The following is a 10,165-nucleotide window of genomic DNA, read 5'->3' as shown; positions in this document are numbered from 1 at the left end:
AAGAACACCGGGAGAAGAGCCCCACAGAGCTGACACAAAAATCAACAACTGTGTTTTTCCATCAGGATCATATGGGACAGGAGGGAAACAGGAGCTGCTGTGAGCAGCAGAGCTGTGCTGCACCAAGGTACATAGAACAAAAGTGGAGAGGGACACAAGACGTATCCAAATCTTTGCTGTAAAGGACTTTGAAACAAATCAATAAATGGTTAATTTGCCAAGTGGCAGCAGTCAGAAGGCAAAGTACCAAATTTCCCTTGCCTTTCCAGTGGAGCCAAAACTCTTCCTCAAGGCAGCAGGTGAAGAGGGAGACAGCATCTGACACATGCACTCGTTTGGCCACTAAGAGTTGTTAATGATTTTTTGGGGGAAAAAAAAAAAAAAAAAAGTCCATTGAGTTTGCTCCCTGTCCCTCTCCAGCCATTCTGACTGCCTCATTTGCTGGGACTTTTTTATTGTGATGGAACATTCCATGTGGCTCGTTCTGCGTAGAGGTATTTTAACACATTCTTCAAGATGCAGCACTTTACTTTTCAAATAAATGACTCTGGATCAGTCAGGGGTATTTTAAGTGCAGTCCTTACCTGAATCCAGACTCACTTCCCTGGCTAAACAAGGTGGACAGAGCTCCAAACCTACACACTGTGAAGCCATGGTAACAGGAGCACTGGGTTGTCTGTAACCTATGCTTGTGGAAAAGCACCCGCTGCCTGCCCTAGGCCCAGGCAGTTTTGCTGAAATAAATGAAGCAGCTAGAGCAGGTTCATCTTGCCAGCATGATTACTTTCAGCTCACATGTTCAAGGGGACCTTCACGTGGAAAAAAAAAAAAAAAAAAAACGCAAGCAGAGATTTTGAACCAATCATGCTGATTGTTTCTTGCTCCCATATCACCCCCTGGTCCTCTATAAATTGTTTCTTTCATAATTTGTTCCGATATCTTTCCAGAATCTTAAGTAGAGGTTGCCTGGTGTCAAATACATGGGGTCTCCTTCTGCCCTGCTTTTAAAGGTAGATGCTACATCTGCCCTCTCCCAAACTGCAAAGGTTGTCCATGTGCCTCAGGAGCTCCCTGAAATAAGCCTTAATAGTGCAATAATTCATCCTGCTGGTGCTTCGGTATCCTAGAGTGGATTTCATTGAGCATTTCCTCATTTGAATTTGTCTAACCTGACCAAATTTAAAGCCTGAAATATGATGGCTTAGACCTCTTCTAAGAGCAGAAAGCTTTCAGTTCCTCAGCAGAAAGGATAAATTATCACCCCGAATGAGAATTTTCACTTTTGCGATTTTTCATGGGCTTTACTGAATCAGATGTCCCAAATCTGTCTTATTTTTTTAGTGGAAATTGCTATTTTTTTCCCGTAATTTCCTGATTTATTGTTATTGTCTGTTTGCCCTTAGCACACCAGTCCAAAGGCTGTTTATTGTGGGAAGCACCGATGTGCTCTTCCCTATTAAAATCAAGTACTTTGGGTTTTGCTTAGAAATGCTGTGCAGCACATTTCTGCCATTTCAGGTAGCATCATAAACGTTCTTATGCTCAGAGCCTGTGAAAATTTGTTATAACATTTAATTCACTGCTAGAAGGTGCTCAAAACAGAGCAGATGAGCCTCGTATAAAAGGCAATGTAAACCAGGCAATATAAATAAAAATATAAATGCTACTCCTGGCTCCCGGTGGCTGTGTGGAAGGAGCCACGGGACCACTCCTGGCTACAAAACAGGCTGAGCTGTGCGAAGGACTGGCCAGGGTACAGGCCACAAGGAAGAGAAGGATGCACGTGCATGTCCTATCCAGAGGGTCTCATTGCTCTGGGGACCAGACCAGAGCCCAGGTTTCACAAGATGAAGAACATACATGCTATATTTCATAGAAAGAACTTCCCCTGCCTACTATTTTTTCTCTTGGGGCCCTTTTTAATACTCGTTTTATTCAATTAGGGGTCATGATTAATGACAAAATTAACAATCTGCTTAAAAAGACAAAGTTACTACATCGATGTAAGGGGCTGAGCTCTCAACTTTGAGACAGAAAGGGGTTTCCCCAGGCCATGGGAATCGGTGCCCCTGAGCGCTGCAGGATCTAAACCAACAGGAGCTGACTTGCAAATTAGCAGAATTGCAAAGCAGGGGCAAGCACTTGAGTTACGAATATGTGTTTGAGGACGTTTAACAAAATGGCAGCTCCCAGCTATAAAAGGGTGGCTGAAACAAAAGTAAAGTGTGACTCTTGCATGAGTGCTCCTTCACGGAGCTGTGATAACCAGCTCACTGCAACCACCAAGGGAAGCAGTTTTGCAAACCCCCTCAGAGGCCCTTGCATGAGGGACACACTGCCTGCTACTAAAGGGACACGCAGTAGGACCCTCGACAGCCATAAAAAATGCTTCAGGCTTAATCCTCTGCTCACCCCACACCACTCCCCAGGAAGTTCTCCACACTGAGCACATTCAGTTGTTTTCAGTTAGGTTCAGTTTGCCTTTATTGCCAATAAGTTCTACCAGATCCAAAGAAGAGCAGCCCAAGAAGCATCCCAACAGGCTCCCCAGAGAAGCTGTGGATGCCCCATACCTGGAGGTGTTCAAGGCCAGGTTGGATGGGGCCCTGGGCAACCTGGTGTGGTGGGAGGTGTCCCTGCCCATGGCGGGGGGAGGAAAGACTAGGTGATCCCATCCAACCCAAACAATTCTCGGTTTCTTTTTTTTGAGGACAAAAAAAGAAAAAAAAATACCAGCCAGGCTTTTCCAGAGCATGCCATATAGACTGTGAGTGGCATTTCAGACTGGCATGTGAGGCAAACCCTCCCCAGACTGCTGAGTGCTATCATTTCTGTGATTGCCACTAATCCTGACAGCTGAACAGAAAAATCTGGGAACCCTCATCCATGTTATAGTCAAAGCATACTTCTACAAAAATATTTATTTTTCATTCACAGAGCAGGTCATGTTATGCGACTGTCCTCAGAGGTCTTTATGATCATCTGGCATACCAAACTTGGATGGCATTTCAAGTGTGGACCATGGCACTCTGCCTGAGATCTAGCGTCTCTCCGTATTTCTACGAACAATTTGGACGATGAATCAAATGGTATACTTTTAAAAATTTGCTGGCAACAAGAACATCCCAGTAGATAAGTTCAGAGCTCAAAAAGCTTGGAAAAAAAAAATGAGGAATGAACCAAACCCTGCAAGACTTAATTCAATAAATAAACACACAGAATACCAAACTACAGAAGGATGAGCCGAAGGCACAGACACAAACAAGGAACAAGCAGGCTGGCAGCAGTGCAGCAGAAGAGAGCCTGGGGTTATAATGGATCAGAAAATGAAGATGTGTCGATCGTATGAGGCTCTTAGTGAGACAGGAGGCAATTACTCTGCTCTGGCCTGCTCTGAAGAAGCCTCAGCTGGACCACTGTGGCTCAGTCAGAAAGGTCGTAGATAAACTGGAGAGACTGAATCGCAGCAGCCAGGATTCAGAAGTATGACCTACAGGCAAAGGCTGAAGAACCAAGGTTTGCTTTGTCTAGAAAAGAGGAAGATTAAAGGGTAAATAATTGGAGCTTTCCATTATGTAAAAAGGGCAACAGTCAGTTATTCCCTGGGTAAAGTGGAGGAAAGACAAAGTGAAATCATCTTTTCAGCAAGAGGAAGGTGGGCTGGTTATTAGCAAACTTGCACACCTGTACAGGCATGGGATCTTTGACATGCAGGGGAGATTTCAGACACACTAGGCGTGATTAACCCCATATCAGGATTAACCGTGCTTCATCCCGTTCACAGGGAGTTGCACCCCCCGAGCTACACCTGACTTGGTTCGTATTGGAGCCTGCACTGAGCACAGCATCCCCAGCAGACGGAGTTAGTGCAGGACGGGGAAGGGAAAGCGGCGATGCCCTGCGCTGGATGCGTGCCAGGTTCCCTGCCCTGCTAAAAGCAAAGCTCAGGTGTGGCCTCACATCAAATCCTGCACCTGACAGCTTGGGAAATCAAACACACGCCACGTGGGAGCCATCCTGGGGTCTCACAGGAAGGCTTCTTGCTCGTTCTTCCGCAGAGGGAAAGGATTTTGCAATAGGACCGGCGAGTGAAAAAAAGAAGGGGCAGGTCTTCAAACCAGAGCGTGCAGCACCGTGTAGGCAAAGCTTGGCTTTGTAATGCAAGCGGCCATTTGAAACAAGGCCACAGCTGTTCTTAGTAAGGCTGGTGTTTTGCTACAGCAAATAGCTACTTCCAACAGTATCCTACTGTCCTGGCATAGCCAAGGCCTGACACAGAGCAGTATTTATTGAATTTCTGCCCGAATAGCCCCCTAGAGCTTCAAATCTGCCAGAGTAAGAGCTTGCTAATACCTACAACACGCTCCTGGCTGAAGGGAGTTAAAAGGCTCGAATCAAATCCACCCGAAATGGAGGCAGGTGTCATGTCCTGCTTCTTGTACCCAGCTGAACTGCACCCCGAGGGGGGACTTGTTGCTGTCCTGCCCTGCTCCTTGCCACAGCAAAAGGCTGGGCCCAAAGCCTTGGAAGCAAACCGAGTGACCAGGTCCTGCCAAGCAGCGATTTCTAGCTCGGTACCCTTGATCTCCGTGTGCCGTTGGCATAAGAAAGGTTTGGCCGTGCAAGAAGGCATCGAGAAGCAGGTCCTTGAACACTTCATCTGGAACAACCTGGGACTGTTCCTCCGTGCTGTGAGCAACCCAGCACTTATCACCCCAAGTAGCTGCGCTGACAGGATCGTAAGTCCTCATAATTAGGTCTTTCACATAAAAATCCAAAGCACAGCCTTTCAGTTTTAAATAGTTCTCGCCTGCATTCTGGGTTTTGTGCTGCTCTGCCTTGTGTCTCTGGAGGCTGTGTCATTATCCACCCACGGCAGCAGCAGCACATTTTCTCGGGCCTGAACCTAGCTTTTGTTTTAGCTCCATTTCTGACACCTCGCTCCCACTGCTGCCCTGGGGAACAGCTCCAGAGAGGGTGAGTCATCTCGCGGGGTTGCAAAATGGAAGCGAGACGCCCGCGCTGGCTCCAGCACCTTCCTAAAGCAGTGTGTGTGGTCCTGCGTGCAGCCCCTGGAGCTGCGCAACCAGCAGAGACGGAAAGGAGGAGGGTGATTCCCTGCCTCTGCCCAGGAGCCCAGAGAAAACCAGAGCCTTTGCACATGCAAACACTTCGTCTTCATGCTCCCGTGCCCTCTCTCAGCTGAGGCACGACTGCAAACAGGAAGGTGTAAGCCTGTGGGTTGGGCAGCACAGCAGCAGCTGGTGGCTGCGGGACTGGCTCCTGGTCCCAGCAGCAGTAGCAGCTCTTGGTGCCTTCTGCTGTGGCTTTTGCAGGTCTCCTTCCCTCTCTGTTCCACGAGCTTTCTCAGCTGGTTTCACCCCCTGTCTCCACCCTAGTGGTCTCTTACTGCCATGCTCCGTGTTGTTACCTGGCAGCACCTTGGTCATGGAGCTGTCCCACAACCTGGCAAGGTGGTGGTGGAGCTGCTGACCACCTCCAAGCCCTCGGCATGGTGAGAGGATGGTGGGGAGGTCTCAGGCTGGCAGGTGACAGCCAGGAGCTTGCTGCAGACTTGTCAGCAGAGAGCTGACAGCTGATAGATAGCTCCACAGACAGAAGTGAGCTGACTTTAGGGAGTTTTTAATGATTGGGAAGCGTTAGCAATAAGGTCTGGACACAGTCTGCCTTTCAAAGAGCTCCTGCTCAAAGCAGGAGACTGAAGCAGCTTCAACAGCAGGTAATCACAACTCTCATCCTTGACATCAACTCTCATCCATCTTTATGCGTCTGTATGAGCTCCAGGGTCCTTCAAAGAGGGATGAGAATTTAAATATCCTAAACGCACATGAAAATGAGGATTATTCATAGAAGAGAAATGTAAGGCTAACCTAATTGCCTTACTGTGCCTGCAAGATCATCTGTCTGGTGATGGATAATCATCAGAATAATTAACATTAAGATAAGCATGGGAGCTCTGGACATCAGTCTGCACCCTCTGAGCCCTACTTTTGCAAATGAAGGCTGGCAGCCTCACACAGTTGGGATTTCTTGCGAGTCCCCCAGCACTACCGCCTGCGTTCCTGGCTAGGCACACCGTGAGCGAAACCTCTCCTGGATGAGCTTGGCAGCCCTGCCTGCAGCCTGGGCCAGGAGTACAAAGGAAAACAAAACTGAAATGCACATGTTATCCAACCACCTCTAAGTTGCAGAAGCATTTAAGGTTAAGCAGCGGTGTTGGGATATAGATGTGCATTAAGAAATAGCAGCCGTTGGGAGGACAGGGCAGGAAGGTCTCGTGTGGGTTGCGTGGTTTTAATCCAGATTGGCTTTCCTGTCCCCTCAGTGTACCCAGAACCAGGAGAAAGGCACAACTGTGTGGACCAGGAGGAAGAAAGTCAAAGTAAAAGTGATCCCTGCTGAGGACTGGACAGGTGGGTGCTGCAGGTATGGCCACACAGCTTTCGTAGCCTCCACCTGACACGGTGCTGTCATCGAGCCCTCCGACACCCAGGCGTTTCCTCACGGGCACTTCCCCAAGCATCTCCTCTGCTACGTGTACACACAAACCTGCCCGTTTCTGCCTGTTATACATAACCGAGTAGGAGAGACTGATAAAAGCACAATGCAATTAGGCACATGTGTTCAAATTGCCATGTCAAACCATAACATGACAAAGATATTGGATTTAATTACAGAACTTTTTTTTTTTTAATCCACCCACGTGCTTTTTTCTGCGCAAACTCACACCTCAGTGATTCCTTGCCCAATGAAGCATTATGCAACTGTCTAATTAAGGCAGTCAGGGGCTTTGTAATCCCAAAATCTGCCTGAGAGGCCATCCTATGGCACAGGGCTCCCCTGGGCTCCTCAGGGAAGCAAAGACCTTTGGCCATGTCAGGAGCAAACACTGCCCATCTTCCCCAGCGAAACTCTCTTTTACAGCATTCCCATGGCAACAGGGGGACTAACCTAATATACTCGCTGCCATCTGACCTATAGAAGCAGGAAAGTCAATTCTGTTTGAACTCAAACTGTTCGGTGTGAGTGCAGAGACACTAAGGGATGTGTTTTGCCAATGTACAAGGCTGGCAGTTCCTGGGTTTGCAGAGAGCTCGTGTGGTTTTTGGGCTCTGTGCTGAGTGAGAGGCAACTCATCTCAGGAACCAGAGCACAGGCGGCTCTTTAGGACTGGTCCTTTGTTGGCACATCGGCTCAGAGATGCCCCGGAGCTCAGCTGGGATGCTGGTGGCACGCATGTGGTCGCAGCAGCCCCGTCTCCGAACCAGGCAGCACACAGTCACCTGCTGTAACCTGCTCTCGGGAGGTGGGTGTCTTCCTTTGTCACGGCACCAGGCATTCCCCATCCTTGGGACGAGCACTTGGAGAAGCTCATCAGATGCGTTGCTGGCACCTAGTCACATAAGCACAACTAAAGCAGCATAAATTCAGCAGCTCACAGAGCTCTGGAGAACATCTGCTGGCCCACTCGACTGGGATACTGCATGCAATAGCAAGAAAGTCCTGTTGCTGGGAGGAGACTGCTTCAGCAGATCCAAGTGGCAGAGGGTCAGTGGGCTCTCCTGTAAAGCCTGCAGGGAACCTAGAGATGAGGAAAATCCCATGTGATGTAACCCCATGTGGTGGTTTTACTCGGGTGGGCGGCCAAGCTCCACCACAGCCGCTCTCTCACTCCCCCTCCTCAAAGAGGAACAAGGAGAAAATACCATGAAAAGGGCTCAAGGGTTGAGATAAGGATGAGGAGATTGCACAGTAATTATCGTGACGGGCAAAACAGACTCAGCATAGGGAGATAGTAAGATTTATTGCCTATTACTAACAAGCTAGAGAAGTGAGAAGCAAAAGAAATAAACCAAAAGCACCTTCCCCGCCATCCACCCTCTTCCACCACCTCCCCCCGAGCGGGGAAGGGGAACAGGGGTGCTATGGTCAGTCTGTAGCGCTTCTTCTCTGCCGCTCCTTCTCGGTCACTCTCGTCCCGTGCTGTGGGGTCCCTCCCACGGGATGCAGTCCTTGCTGAACTGATCCGGCGTGGGCTGCCCACAGGCAGCAGCTCTTCAAGAACTGCTCCAGATACGGGTCCGTGCCACGGGGTCCATCCCTCAGGAGCAAACTGCTCCAACCTGGATCCCCCACGGGCAGCAGCTCCTGCCAGGTCACCTGCTCCTGTGTGGTCTCCTCTCCACGGGCTACAGGTCCGGCCTGGAATCTGCTCCGGCAGGGGTCTTCCACAGGCCGCAGTCTCCGTCGGTGCAGGTCCACCTGCTCCACCGTGGTCTCCTCCATGGGCTGCAGCGTGGAACCTGCTCCACCGTGGTACTCCATGGGCTGCAGGGGGACAGCCTGCTTCACCATGGTCCTCGCCACAGGCCGCAGGGGACTTCTGCTCTGGCGCCTGGAGCAACTCTCCCCCTCCTTCTTCACTGACCTCGGCACCTGCAAGGCTGTTCCTCACTCCTCTCATTCTCCCAGCTGCTGTGTGTGGAGCAGTGTCTTTTTTTTTTTTCCCTGTCTTAAATATGCTCTCACAGAGGCGCAAAACAACATCACTTATTGGCTCAGCTCAGGTCAGCAGCGGGGCCCTAACAAAACATGGGGCAGCTTCTAGATCCTTCTCACAGAAGCCACCCCTATGGCCCCCTGCTACCAAAACCTTGCCACGTAAATCCACTACACCACACAACAGTGCTGCCTTTTCTGAAGAGGCGGGCCTATCTGCTTGCTAAGTCCATGTGGCAGCTGGCAAATTCATCCCTTGCAGATGTATGTAGAGATAGTGTTGAATCTAATGGCCGTGCAGCCACCCCCAAAAAAAATAGGGATACAGCTATTTAGTGCATAAACCTAGATGATGTCCTGCAAGAGAAGCCATAATTTCCGCACTTCTTAGGGGTGACGTGAGCTTTGCCACAGCTGGCAATGCTGTCTTGTCAGAGGGCACCTTCCTCTTGCTTTTAGGCCTAAGAGATTCAGCTCTGTCCCATTGCCTCTAATAAGAGCTCCCCTTGAAGGCTCGTGGACTGGAGAGCCCAGAGAGCTGGATGGTTTCAGCGCCAGCCTGGGTTGAGAGCACAGTGGGGCTGGTGGCTCAGCAGGCACTGAGCGCTGAAAATCACCTCCGTGGATGTTCAGGATCAGGCATGAAGGAAAGGACACGTTTTGGGGTTGCTATCAGAGTGGGAGGGGCTGCTTTCACATCTCCTCCATGCTGGAGGAGCCTGATGGGGTTTCATCGTTGCTCCCAGCACAGCGCGAAGTCTGCAGCCCTGCCCAGGTGATGGTTATTCATTCACCGAACTTCAAACGCCAGAGCAAGGTCACTTAGCACCTGAGCACACGCAGGTAAATCACCAGCAGTGTCAAAGAGCCCAGAGAGCTTTAAAAGGCACCCTGCCTCCTCACCCAGCCTCTTTGGTGCACCACCAGCCTTTGATAAGGGAAACAAAGAGAGCAGTGAGCAGCAGAGGCCAAGAGGTAATGCTTAGTGCCAGCTTCAGCCCCGGGTTCCCACCTCACAGTATAGCTTCCTCCATCAGCCTACGGATGAGGAGAGAGAAGAAGACTGAAGTGGTATCCCAGTTTTGATGGTTCATTGCTTCAACTCATATTTTGGGGGAACAGCAGACCGAAGGTAATGAGCATGGAAAACACAAGGGGTGTCTGTGGGACAGGGCACCCCAGCACACGTGTCTTTGTGACTGCTCACTCTTGGCTCATTTGGCATTTAATTACTAAGACTATTCTTGCTGTGTCTTCTGCATAGCAAAAAATAAGGCTGGTCTGCAGAAATGAAGGTCACAGCTGGGTAGTGGATATCTTTACCACTCAGAGGCCCACTGCCAACAGCAGGGAGTCCCTCAAAAACCTTCCACGGGTCTGAAATAAGGGATACAAGAGATGGAGGAACAGGGATGTGTCCATGCATCAGGTTCTCCCTGCTGCATGATCAAAAGGGGAAGGATGAATCTCCATTCACAGCACACCCACCTCCTGGGCACCCTTCTCTTTGATGAAAAAGTCAACACTTACAGGGCTGTACGTTGCCAGTGGCTGGAAAGAAAATAATAGAGAAGCACAGTGAGATGTCCCTGCCTTCCAGCTGGCTTACAGCAGCCAAGGCTACTGTGGGAGAGCTGAGGGGTTT

Source organism: Anser cygnoides, chromosome 3, assembly GCF_040182565.1.
Source record: "Anser cygnoides isolate HZ-2024a breed goose chromosome 3, Taihu_goose_T2T_genome, whole genome shotgun sequence".
Taxonomy (NCBI): domain Eukaryota; kingdom Metazoa; phylum Chordata; class Aves; order Anseriformes; family Anatidae; genus Anser; species Anser cygnoides.
The sequence above is the reverse complement of the archived record's forward strand: the minus strand, read 5'-3'. Positions refer to the sequence as shown.